At 38.6% G+C, this 13,783-nt stretch overlaps 1 protein-coding gene across 2 annotated transcripts in view; it reads right to left on the reverse strand.

Annotated features, from left to right (window-relative positions):
• The window catches only part of MID1 (midline 1), a 387,109-nt gene that overhangs the window by 324,443 nt on the left and 48,883 nt on the right, over positions 1-13,783 (reverse strand). Inside the window, exon 1 of one of the 2 annotated variants that reach the window (XM_039504354.1) lies at positions 5,096-5,213. The exons of the other annotated variant lie outside the window; for it this stretch is intronic. The gene's annotated coding sequence lies outside the window, so the exon portion shown is untranslated. Of the gene's footprint in view, positions 1-5,095; positions 5,214-13,783 lie in introns of those variants that run through there. 2 annotated transcript variants of the gene reach the window in all.

The raw sequence follows: 13,783 nt of genomic DNA on the forward strand, positions 1-13,783 counted from the left end.
TTAGTTGCCTGAAATCGGAGTTATGGCTGCTCAGCACCTTTCAGGATCAGGCCCAAAGTTGTAAGCATTCCAAAACTAAAATTCTGACATGTGCTACTGAAATATAGCCTGGAATAAATACAGAAACAAATAAATCAATAGGACAAGCCTACCTAAAGCAGACTATTTGACAGATAACACAAGACAGACGTGCTGAGCTAATTTACTATCCATAGTCCATTGGCAGAGACCTTCCTAGTCTTCATTTAACCTAGTGGTTTCTGAACTTTCCAAGCCAGACAAATAGCACAGAATGGCTGATAGAATGATGTGTCACATCTTGATATGATACGGGCTCTGTGTTTGTGCCTGCAAGGACCATTGGTTTTTAACCTTTTTAAATTTAAGTACTGGGTTTTTTTTCTGACCTGATCAAGCAAGTTAAAGTTGCAATCAATAAATATAAAATTTGAGCAGACCTCATGGAAGTATTTTAAACAGAGATTAATTTTTAAAATCATCTAAGCAGAACTGACCATTGATTTATCGTCATCTGATAATTTTCTCTTGATCAGAGAAAAGAAAGGCTGTTCCCTAGCTTGAGACGGTCCTTCATTTGCATGATTCTTAGAACACATGCACTCGGGGCAGCTGGCACTGTAAAAGCAACACCGGGCTTCCAATAGGGAACACAATGTTTCAATCTTAGGTTGCAGCCCAGCGTGTTCTTCATAACTACATTTATGAATGCAGAGGTACCACACAGCTACATGGGGCTTTATGATTTTAGAACAGCAGTTGCACTAGGAAACATACGGATTTTGGGTTGCATTTTAAATTTCCTAAATAGAGCAGCAAGGACGGCAGAAGTAAAAAACCAAAACAGATGCCCTTTCAGAAAATAGATTCTGTATATTTAAGCTTGAGGCAGCTGCTGTCTTCTCTTCAGCTAAGCTAATATGCCCTGCCTACACTTCATTACCATTAATCCTAACAATGATTCAATACAGGATCTGCAGAAGATTGTTATAAATGTTGTCCCACTTGACCCACCCTTTTTGACACCTGTCTCTCTTCAAGCTATTCCTAGAGATGTTGCTTGCAGCTCGGCAACTGCTGACGGTTCTTTTCAATTAGGCATATGCTTCAGGGGAAAAAAGGAATTTACTTAGGTCACTTAAGGGCAGTGAAATCACACATGCCATATAAAATGCTTACATTCGAAAATGATAGCGTAATAGAATGGTAAAACCTTTAACAAAACCCTACAGGGAGCACACAATTAGTACAGCATGCTCATCTATTACTGCTAGCTCTCCAGTTACAGTTTGAAAGCCTTGAGTTTTCTTATTGAAAAAGCATTAAGGTATCAAAATGGAAATGTGATGTGCACAGCCTCTGCTTGCTAATGTATAGGAGCTCTCAATTCCAATTCCATGAAAAATTTAAAAAGTGAAAATAAGTAAACAAAGCGGTGGCTCTGAAAAACCTGTGTAATCAAGAAAGAGAGTTGCTGTAGGGTCAACTCTAGTTTATTTACCTTGGAAACTTTTTAAAATATCCTTAAATACTATAGTTAATGGATTAAAGAGAAATATTAGTTTCCATATTCAACTTTTCTTTTAAAATAAAAAAGTGCCATGATAACTACATCCAACAGCCTCAGCTCTAAAGTTAACCCTTTATTTGCTAAAACCACAAATGGATAAGAACCCTCCTGAATTTAATGCACTAGCAATGTTTCACTCAGAACCAAGCAAAATAATTTTTGTCTAAGTAATCAAAGCCTTTGTCAGAGAGTAATAACTTCACAGCTCTGAAACGTGAACAAAAATTTCCAACTCAGTCCTCTCTGTGTTAAAACTTGGACTGTCAAATCAGAGTTGTTCTGTTTCACTTCAGCCCTATCTCATGTTTAGACAGCTAAAGATGGTGCTATAAGTACATACATACACATAGAAGGCCTGTTGGAGCACAACACCTTTGCTTAGATTCAGTATGTGCATCTGCAAAGTTAACATTTCTTTAGACTGATCATCATCAATGTACTTCATTATTTTCCTTGGAGCTAAACAATTGAAATTGACACAGATCCAAAGACAGGGAGAAAACTCGTAGAAGTTAATTACATTATTTAACCTGGAATTAAACTTTAAAACAAAAGTATAGCTTTTTCTACACCAACCATTTAAAGTGGAAGCTTTTCCTCAGTGTGTCAAGGCGTATTAAAATGGAAATGTTCTACACTCGGGCAAAACTCATTTTAAAAAAAAACGAATACATATTTACTGATTAAAAGTATCAAGGAGAAAGGTTATAAAGTTTATGCAGCTTAAGGTAATAGCTTCCCAAAAGACCCTCACCCAGCTGTTCCACCCGTAAAATGATAGAAATATTGCCTCATGAGCCAAATCCCATAAATATGGTGGGTTTGTGGGATGATTTCCCCGCCCTGCCATTTTGTGCATCGTGGACCAAAAAAATTGCTGGAACCAGTTTTAGCCAAATATACAAGTAGAGTTCCTTACATACAGCTCATTGGCAGTGAAAGCATTATTTAACCACTTTGCACAGGGCGGTGTTCCCAGTTTCCAAGATTACTTTACTTGCATATTGTCACAGAGAGAATGTTTCTGTCTATCGATGTGTGAAGAAATTTGCCCATTTTACAGATAAGGAACTCGGGCACAGAAGCTTAAGAGGGAAGAGTGATCTAGTGCAGGGGTTCTCAACCTTTTCTGAACCACATCCCACCTTAGTTTTTTGTGGCAGGGAGGGGAGGTATTTCTTTGTTTTTTAACTTGGAGCCCTCATGTAATTTACTCAAATGTAGCCCGGCTGCCCCTCCGTCATGACTGAGGGGTGGTTGGGCCAAATTTGAGTTGTGTTGTGATGTGCTTTGCCCCCTAGAAAAATTGACAGGCGCCTCCTTCCCCCTCCCTCCTCACAATTGAGAAACACTGATCTAGTGGATAGGGCATTGGATTGAAATGTAGGAGACTTGGGTTCATTTCTCAGCTCATCCTCAGACATTCTTTGTGACTTTAGGTAAATCACTTAATCTAGGAACTGTTTGATCTGCGTCTATATAACAGCACCTAGTACAATGGGGTCCTGGTCCATGGCTGAGGCTCCTAGGTGCTACGATAATATAAATAAATACCCTGTGCCTCAGTTCCCATCTGTAAAATGGCAAAAAAAAAAACACCCCTACCTCCCAGAGTGTTGTAAAGATAAATTCTGTTAACTATTATGAGGTATTTGGATCAGTACCATTAAGTATCTAGACTGAATAGAATCCAATAGATTAAGAGTGTGTTTCTCTTGGCAGGTGTTTCGCCTGTTCTTAAAGCTTGCATTTTATTTACAAACATCCCTGATAAAATCTCTTATCTTGTATCCCTACCTGAGGCACAATACAGAGTTTCTTGAGGTACCATAAACGGAAGCCAGCAAAGACGGGGTGGGAGGTGAGGTAAGTGACGTTCAGAAGCCGTAGTCTTTGCTCCTGGGCCTCCATTCCCAGATTCCTCACCGCTACTGAGTTCCAGCAAAACCAATGGTATTTCAGAGGGATAACATGGTATGTTCAGATGCTGTCCCAGGTCTAAGAACTCACTATCTATTTTCCTTGCAAATGATCCTGTAAAAATGCCATACTGAAGATACATACATAAAACAGCAACGCAGTAACTCCCATTAATATATTCACTTTGAAGGTCAGGAGTTTAGAAATATCCTGTATATTTATGAATGAGAAACTAAATTAGCATAAGTGAATTTTAAGGTTGCCAACTCCTTATCACGAATGAATGTTTTAGCCAGGAAATATTACATTACAGGAGCTTGCAATATAACTGCTTACTGTTACGCATACATTAATAAATCTTGCAACATTCTGAAAGTTAACTGTTTTGTTTCTAGTTTAATCAACTTCTTAAAAATCTTCTACATTTTTAGAAATAATGTAATTTTTTTTAATTTTTTTTTTTGCTATTTTGGCCCCCAGGAAAGATACAGACATACAAATTAAATTCTTAATGCAGATTTTTTGTGATAAGATTATCAGTCAAAGCTTAGTGCAATGCAATCATATGACAGTGAACCACCAGAATGAGAGAAATGAAATCACCCTAAAAACAAAGTCTGCACCTGTTTCTGTAAAGTTTTCTGCACACAGTATTCTTCTGTGGAAGGTACCTCTCAGAGGGATCAGTTAAACCAAACTTTCATTCATAATTTTTGTATTATCAGTGCAATAGAATTTGAAGGAAGTTCTACAACTAGCTGCCTTTTAACATTGTCTGTCCTGAAGTACTCTACAATACTATGCAATTAGATAGCTATTGAAACATATTCTTTCAGATTTCCACTTTTAATTCTTTGAGCTATTCTTCAAAGAACTCTTTTGCTCTCTGGATTTAAATCAGAGTCTATTGTAAAGGTTATCAGAATCTGTAAATGTTTCCTAAGCAATCCATGTTTTTGTTTTGTACCTTGACAACTTTTATTTTAGGAGAAGACGTTTTGCTTACAAGTTTTGCAAGACTGAACCAGGCTTATTTTTAAGTAACTTGTGCTTATTGTTGCAGGTATCCCCATATTCCATGTACAGCGAGCAAGGACATTTCAGCTGTGCTGACTGAGCTCCAGTCATACCAATCAAAATGAAGTATACTAGAAACTATGGAATGAAGCGATATTTCACTTTTTTAAAAAATGCACTAAACCTTAAAAATAAGGACGTCTAGTGTGTGCATATTAGAAATTTTGCATTCTGCAGTTTGCAGGGATTCAGACAGTTAATCAAAGCATCCTAGCTTTATTTCCACAGTCTTAGCTTCCATCTGTGTTCCATCAAAGATAAGAAACTTTGATAATCTCTTTGGTAAAGAAAGGTGTATCCAAATTAGAAACACATGGAAAGTCAGATAAACTAAAATAATTACCCCCACACAGATGTTGCTGTGCACAAAAGGCACAAATTGTCTAGAAGTATTTCTAAAATGTGCAAGCCATTTTAGGAATGAACTAGATATAAGAACACGACTTAATAGCAGCACTCTGATTTCCTCCTCATTCTAACAAGGCCACTTCTACAATGCAAGTGACTTACCTGCTTCTCCATTTTTATGCTGTCAGTTATTGTTCTTGTCCTGAAATTCTGTTTGTTTGTTTTTTTAAGCTGATAGTTCCTCCAAGTAGGGTGCTTTGTTGCCTGGCTTGTGCTGTTTTTCCTCAAGATCAGCTGAACTGTAGTCAGTTTGATTCAGGAAGCTGTGCTCTGTCCAGCCTACTGATCACTCCCACTCTCCAGGGTGTGTACTTACTTGTCTCTCTCAGTCAGGCTAAAAACCAGCCAAGCTCACTTCAGTATAACATGTTTCCTTAGATAGGTAAACAAGCATTGCATTCCGGGTGTAAGAAGCTAATTGGGAATAGGTGTAAGTTAGTTAACTCCACAAATACCAAATGGTTTGAATGCATGTAGTTTGCTAGCAAGCACTGTAAAGACACTGCAAAAGGAATATGATACCAATTTAATTTAGAGCCTAGTTTACCATCTTTTCAAATATTCATTTTATTAAAACTAAGATATTATGCACTATTACAGTACATTAACCAGTTTTTACAACAGTGTCACTACACCCTCATCATCCAATACTTTAATATTGATGAGAGAAACAAAGCAAAAAAGATGACACTGGTACATGTATCTGTATAAACACACAGAGAATCTGAGAGTTTTAAAAAACAAGCCGTGCTAAGACTGTTTAATACAAGATTACAGTAAACTGAACTTTATGTGCAAGAGATAAAGGCTACAAATTATTAAAACTATAAAATAGAACAGAAAACACTGGGATAAAAAAAAAGTGTCATATCCCTTCTCCAAATCCTTTGTTTGTATTTTGGGTATTTTTAGAGTTTAAGCTCTTTGGGACAGGGATCTCTAATATCTATCATACTGTCACTATCATACCTTGGGATGCTTTACAGAAATAGCTAGACACACAAGGTATCCCCTTCGGGCATACATGCTTCTAAGACAGTGGATATTTATGTGAGGAATTGTGGAACTAATACATCTGAATTTTTCATGTATCTTTAACTCCCTCCAACTGCACTCTGCCTACTAATCCATTTCTTCATGGACTACTTTTAACATTTCAAAACCAGAGCAGCTTCAACAGTCAGGTAATTCATTAAAAATACCACAAGTTGAACACATTCTCAGCTGACTCCAGTCAGATCAATACTCACCTCTTTGCCAAAGCCTTCCTTTAACAATAGAGACCATTGCCAGCATAATATGGGGGATATCAAAAGATGAGAGGAAGTAGAAAGAAACAAAAAAGAGAAAAAGAAAGAAGTGGATAAAAACTGGAAATGGGGAGATATAGTGGGGAGAGATACTATTAAATACAGATATATACAGCCCTAAGGGGAGGGAGGGACAAAAAAAAAACCCTTTTCATTCTTTCATGCCAAACATATATGGCCGCATGACTCAGGACAGGCAGTATTCAACAGGTATAAGGTCTGGTAACAGGTGAGTTAGTAGGGTTAGAAACATCAGAATACTATCAGAAGGCTAAGAATCCTCTCTTTCCAAAACAGCAAGACTTTTTGTTTAGCTCCAAGAAACTGTGATATATGGGACTTTTAGAGAGAGAGATTATTATGCACTGTTTAGAAAAGCTATGTTTGGTAATTTTGAATTGTTTCAATACTTCATTAGTTAGAATATTCCTCTTTCTCTGCATAATGAGCATTTGGCCTTATGACACTGAAGGAGCCTGGCTTTACAGGTAGAGAAATATGAAAATTAATACCAATAAAAATTGTAAAACACGCCATAAATACATTTAAAATAGTCTCTACCTGTAAAATATTTGGCATATACCAAATACCTGACCATGGGATGTGGTACAATGGTCTTCATGGGATTCATTTAGGATCATTTAAATAATTCACTAGTGGCTTCACAACTTGTGGGTAAGTTGGCCACGCCAAACTCATGCTATTATGATAAAAACTATTTGTACTGCACCACACTACCATATAGTCTCTCCCTATAAGTAAAACATGTGACAAATCCCCAATTAAAAATCAATTTTTATAGGACGCAAGACATATTTGCACCTGTACTCAAATCAGTTGGATTCTCCAGTTGATAATAAAACAGATAATAAATGCTTGAGATGGCTGATCCAGTACGGTAACAGCCATTTCAAGTATGGCCTGACTCTCGGTCCTGATACTAGTACCATTCTTCCAGCAAATCCACAGCCCCAGAAGCAAGTCACACATCAAAAACTACTCCTTCCCACTGCTCACCTCTGTTCACACGTGAGTCCTTCCACCTATACCTATTACTTCTCTCTCCATCCCCTCCCTCCACCACATCCCCAGAACCTATTCTCCCACTGCCTTCCCCAGCTCAGCCCTCCTTTTATCTCCATCCATGAGCCAAAGACTCTAAAGGTAATCAGTATCTGGATTTGAATCCATCAGGAATACTCTCTATTTATCTATAGAATCCCAAAATTATGGGTTTGTCATATCCCTAATACGTGGCACAGTGATCACACTTCAAAAGTTTCTTCAATTTTGAAATATGCTACTGGTTTGGGAGATAGTCTCTTTACTTAAAACAGAGAGTAGCAGTGGAACTAGCAATCTCTCAAATCATAAAAATATTTTCACTACACTTTCACTGTCTACCTACACAAAGGAGTTAAAATAATTCATACTAGTAATGTATTACATGTAGTCGGATTATTTTTAAATGGCTGCTGTAATGTACAGTATGGCCTTTTCAAAATATAATCTTGAGCAGTAGTCTAATTTCAGGGGTTGAAAAGTCATGCAGACTGCTTGCTTTCATTTACTTTCCTGTCATTCATGTACTGTCTGCAAGTGATGATAGGATGATATTAATTACACTGGAATCAACCTCATATATTAATAAGTTGCAAGACTATCTTTTGAGTATGCATATGTAGGTGCCTATTCCATATGAAATTCTCCCATTTTGGGCCTGTAAAATATTTCTTTTTAAAATTTGGGAAATGGAAGGGTTGATATTGAAAAGGATCAGGAATTAATGCAAGTATTGGCAACAGTGGGGTTTCCAGTGTACTCTGGGTAGCTTTCAACACAAAAGCTTACAATTTAACTACACTGTGCCATGCTCTTTTGAGTATGGAAAACAGGGTACCAACACTCCAACATTCACTAGAAGCTCAGCTGAGATTATTGTATTCTCCACCTTTTATCTGGCATCTGTTTGTAATTACAAAGAGCTTTGTTTACTGTGGATAAGGACAGTCTCTAAGGAGGACCTCAAAGGTCAGTGACTAATCCAGTGAACCACGCTGCCTCTTCATGACTGCCAATTGTTCTCCTAAGTAGCTGCGTTCTCTACAGTGCAGGCGACTATTCGTGACAACTATTCTCTTCTCTTAAATGAGTGACTTGCTTTCATTTTCCCTTCATAACATGCACCAGCGTTTCATTGGTTACATAGTGATGGATTCAGTACTGGTGCTCAGAATCAGGAATCCAGTAAAAATTGCATTTTCCCCATGTTTCCTGGTGAATTTGGAGAGATCATAAAGGGGAAAGGCCTTGCATGAAGAGGCTAAATAACCAAGGCCCATTATAATAGAAATCACAGCCCGCCTTCACTATTCAAGTAACTAGCTTAAGAATTCCTCTCACTATAAAAATCTGAAGTAGGAATTCAATCTGTTGTTCCTGAACTCTGCATTTGATTGACCACAAGTATCTGTATAGGCACAATAAACTATCAGGTTAAAATAAGGTTTCTTGCAACCACCAATCTTCTCTAATCCATAACTTTCTGAAAATTTCCCTCTTTAGGTTGAAACTGTCCATGCTTGAACATCATAATAAACTGGCTACATTTATTGAAACCACTGAGTTTAAACCAGGGGAGATATGCAAATTTGGTTGCACAACACTATTACTCTACAGTTTTAAGAGTTAAGCTGCTCTTGCACTCCTGAGATCTTGACTCCGTGAAGTCAATTGCAAAACTCCCATTGAATTCACTGAGGACAGGATTTCACCCTCCGTCTTGGTCATGACATCTCTTAATCACCAGTCTATTACCAGAACAGTTTCTGTGGGACTGCTCCTTTCTGACAGGCCAACAATTCAATAGTTCATGTCCTTTTTCTCCATAACATCACCAAGAACTGAAGAAAGATAAATCACACGCTTTCATGAATGGCAACAATATGTATTTTCTCAAATAAAATTGACAGATTCAATCCAAATGAGATAACAAAAATACATTTAAAAAAACAGAAAACCACACATAAAGCTCAAAAGATTGTCTAAATGATTCCTAAAAAATGTCTGATGCTAACTGAAGTCATAGAAACATTGGTTACAAAAGAAGGATCTAAAAGGCTACCATATTACAGTCTCTCTTTGACAAATGAGCTTGAGTCTCCTAAAGCTGCACTATGAAGTTATACATCTCCCCCTCTCTATAGAAAAGAATTTTGGGCTGGTCCAGGCCAGACAGAGAACCTCAAACTACTTTCATTCAGTAACTATATGTATGTTCTTAATATTCCCATGTCATGGAAGTGATTGTTTCTAAAATAGACCAATTAACTGTACATACTTATAATGGAGAACTAGCACTCTCAGGGTAAGGCATTATAATTCTATTAATACAGATAAATCAAGTATGTAAAACACACAACTCTGAGTATTTTCATGTGGAGTTTTCTCCCATTTCATCCTTTCCCCAACAAATGCACAAAATAAAATTAATGCAAAAAATTATATTAAAGAAACATTCAAGTTGCAAATGAAAAGAAGCTAGGAAGAAGTCAGGAAATAAAAAGGTTAAGGGTTTCAGAAAATGCTAGTTCATTCATGTTGCACATACTATATGCAGTATTTTAAAGTGTTGGGTCAATTGTTAAGCACATAACTTATCTGTAGCACACAAGCTGTATGGATCAGTTCACTATAACAAAAAGTAAAGGCTATATAGTATTTTCTGATTTTGGTGTTTAATTTTACAACCTTAACATATTGCTTTTAATAAAGCATTGCTTAGAACATTCTACCATATTAATTAACCTTTACATAGGAACAAAGATGTCAATACATGCTGAAGTCCTATGGATATTAATTTACCCTCGGAAAAAGATCACAGTGGTTTCTTCTTCATCTCTCACAAAATGTTTAATTAAAACCTTTGTAATACAACAGTCTTGTACCAAGTGTAAGTGCTACTTTAGGCCTCAAATATGTTGATACAAGACAAAAAAAACATGGGTTTTTTCCATTAAATAAATTAAAAACTCAAAGTTGTGGCATCAGATGAAGCAATCAGTACAGGAGGCAGCATGTCTCAGCTGAATGCCCTAGCCACCGGGCTGTTCAATCTATCAATGTCTCCTGCTGATACTGTTCCACTTTGAATAAATTATGAAAGAATCATTGGAGCAGGGAGAACAGGACCCTGGGTCTCCCAGGTGAGTGTTCTAATCACCAGGCTACAGAGTCATTGTGATGGTTGTGCACAAGAGCTCTCTTCCCCACCCCTACTGAGTCTCTCATTATTTAATCACAGTGCAACGGCTTCAGCATAGGACCAGAGATTTTAGGCTACAGGGTTTGGGGGCAGCTAAACAGCATTTTTGTGAAAGTGACAGTTAGGTGCCTAAGTCCTTTTGTGAATCCAGCTCTTACTTCTTAGCACCTTAGGAATCTAGATAGCAGAAAATTTCTCCAACTTTTTATCAAAATCTGGGATCTCAACCACAAAGACAGGCTGTAATTTGAGTTAGTTTTACAGCCCTTTAGTCTTTCAAGATTTCCGTAACTAGTGAGTAACTATGACCTTCCTTAAAAGCTTTACAAATATGTTAACACCAGGGCTATTTAGAATGTTCTGCCTTTATTTGATCAGATGGGGAGCTAGCTAACTGAACGTCAAATTAATTAAGGTGGGACAAAGATCTTTGAGCTAGGAGGATGGAGGAAATTGTCATGTATGGAACAAACCATTATGGGTCAAATTATATTTGGCCTTGTGTGGGCAAACCGAGGGGTGAGTACCACAGCCCAGCACAATCCTGAAGGAGGCCAGCATCAATTGTCTGACTATACTAGAGAGCACATGGGTGGATGCAAGCTAATGGTCCAAAGCAGATGTGCCTAAGAACGATCATGGAAGGCCATGGTATGCTGAGCACTAGACAACACTGTAAGGAAACTTGTTACACATTTTAACCTGCTCACCCACATCCCTCTGTGCTTCCTTCCCCTGCTCACTGAACATCTCTGCCTTTTACAGACATAATTTAGCCCAAGCCTAATAAAAAGGAATAATGGATAAAAGATAGCCCCAAATTAAGGTTAAATTAAAAATAAAATTCAAGTATCTATACACAAAAACAAAGAGCATGGGCAATAAATCTGAGGAATGTGGTCATGTATGTGAGAAAGTAGACAGAATGATGCCTAACATACATAAAACATGATAGGATCAATTGATAGAAATGGAATTTCATTATTTATGGATAGAATCTATGGGCCTGGGGCAGGGCGATGACTCACTGGCATGGCGCTTCCTGCTGGTTGTCTCAGGAATTAGCTCTTCCAGCCCAGAGCACCCTCTGCAAGCCAGTGTCTCGCCTGCCGCTGGCCCCCATGTCCCTTCCAGCCCCTGGTACCCCTTTACATCAGGGGTCTGCCCCCAGCAGCAACTCACAGGCTCTGGGTCTCCCCTCCCAGGGAAACCCCCAACCCTCTATCCTCACCTTGCCTCAGTGGCTACTGCCAGTCTTCATCTAGCCCCCACTTCCTGGGGCAGACTGAAGTCTGTAAATCACTTAGCAGGGGAGGTTGGACCAGTTGCCTTTACCTATCTCTGGGCTGCCTCTCTGCAGCCCCAGTACCTTTTGTAGGCCTTTAACTAAGCCTGCAGCCTGGGGTTATGCTAGGCTGAGCTCCTCAGCTCCCTCCGCCCTTCCCCAGCACTGCTCCACCTCAGGTACCCTGCTCAGCTCCCAGGCAGCCAGGTCCTTCTCTCTCAAAAGGCTAGAGAGAGTATATTTCAGCTTCTGGCCCACAGCCCTCTTATAAGGGCCAGCTGGGCCCTGATTGAGCTGGCCACAGCTGTGGCTGCTTTCCCAATCTTTCCCCTTGCCACAGCCCTCTCCCAGGGCTGTTTTAAGCTCTTCAGGGCAGGAGGGGGTGACCACCCCGCTACAGGGCCAATCAGAACTTAGTTTTCATTCAGTCCATACTGAGGCAAAACTCTCAATGAGATCAATAGAATGTTCAGTAAAGATCTCAGGATATGACCCTATTGGTTAAAAAAAATGAAAGGGTTGGGGTGCATTTATATTTAAATTATCGGTACATGTACTGACATAGAATTGCCTTTCTAAAGGAAAATGCAACAGTAAATCTTTATGAATTAATGTAATGTAGGAAAAGCAAAGTGGATGGGTGACAATAAACTGCCACAAATCTGACATGGGGAGGGGGTGAAGAGATCATTCTAGAACACACAAACATGATGAATATATTTGCATAAAAATTGGATCTCTGTGGATTTCTTGAAATATTTGGAGACTAATTTCTTGTTCCAAAAAAGTAGGAAAACATACCAGAGATATTGCAATTTTAGATTCAGCCTTGATACAACAAACAGTAAGTGGAAAGACTAATGCCATATGGAAAATATATATATTTAAATATTATACTTAAGAGTGGAGAGGTAACAATTCTTGCATTCACATCACTGAAAAGGCTTCATTGAGGATAGCATGAAGTGCTTTGAAGTGATAAGGAGAGAAATCAAAGAAGGGCAATAACAGTAAGAAAGTTGGAAGGTACCATACGAGGATCAAGGTGAAAAGGAGACATTGCTTAAACAAACCAGAAAGTACATATGAACTCTCTATACCCTTTTTCTGTTTTAAAGCGAACCAGGTGAAAGAGGGGGAAGACTTATTCAAAGCTGACCAAGGATACATTCAAAGAAGTAATCGTCTTCACCTAAAGAAGAACAAGTTAAGATTAGATACCAGGAAAAACTTCCTAATAAGAGCTATTAATCAATAGAACGGCCTGCCAAGAGAAGCCACAGAGACATCAGAGGAAATACTTAGAGAGAGATTAGATAATACACTCAGTTTTGGACCCCACACTACAAGAAGGATGTGGAAAAATTGGAAAGAGTCCAGTGGAGGGCAACAAAAATGATTAGGGGGCTGGAGCACATGACTTATGAGGAGAGGCTGAGGGAACTGGGATTATTTAGTCTGCGGAAGAGAGGAATGAGGGGGGATTTGGTAGCTGCTTTCAACTACCTGAAAGGAGGTTCCAAAGATGGATCTAGACTGTTCTCAGTGGTAGCACATGACAGAACAAGAAGTAATGGTCTCAAGTTGCAGTGCGGGAGGTTTAGGTTGGATATTAGGAAAAACTTTTTCACTAGGAGGGTGGTGAAGCACTGGAATGGGTTACCTAGAGAGGTGGTGGAATCTCCTTCCTTAGAGGTTTTTAAGGTCAGGCTTGACAAAGCCCTGGCTGGGATGATTTAGTTGGGGACTGGTCCTGCTTTAAGCAGGGGGTTGGACTAGATGGCCTCCTGAGGTCCCTTCCAACCCAATATTCTATGATTCTGTACTATTAAGCCACTCAAACTATATTAGCTCTACCTTGTAGCAACACCCTCAGCAAATTAGATATTCAGACTACCTCATCCTTCCATAATAATTGTCATTTTAGCAAT

Source organism: Mauremys reevesii, linkage group 1 (genome assembly GCF_016161935.1).
Source record: "Mauremys reevesii isolate NIE-2019 linkage group 1, ASM1616193v1, whole genome shotgun sequence".
Taxonomy (NCBI): domain Eukaryota; kingdom Metazoa; phylum Chordata; order Testudines; family Geoemydidae; genus Mauremys; species Mauremys reevesii.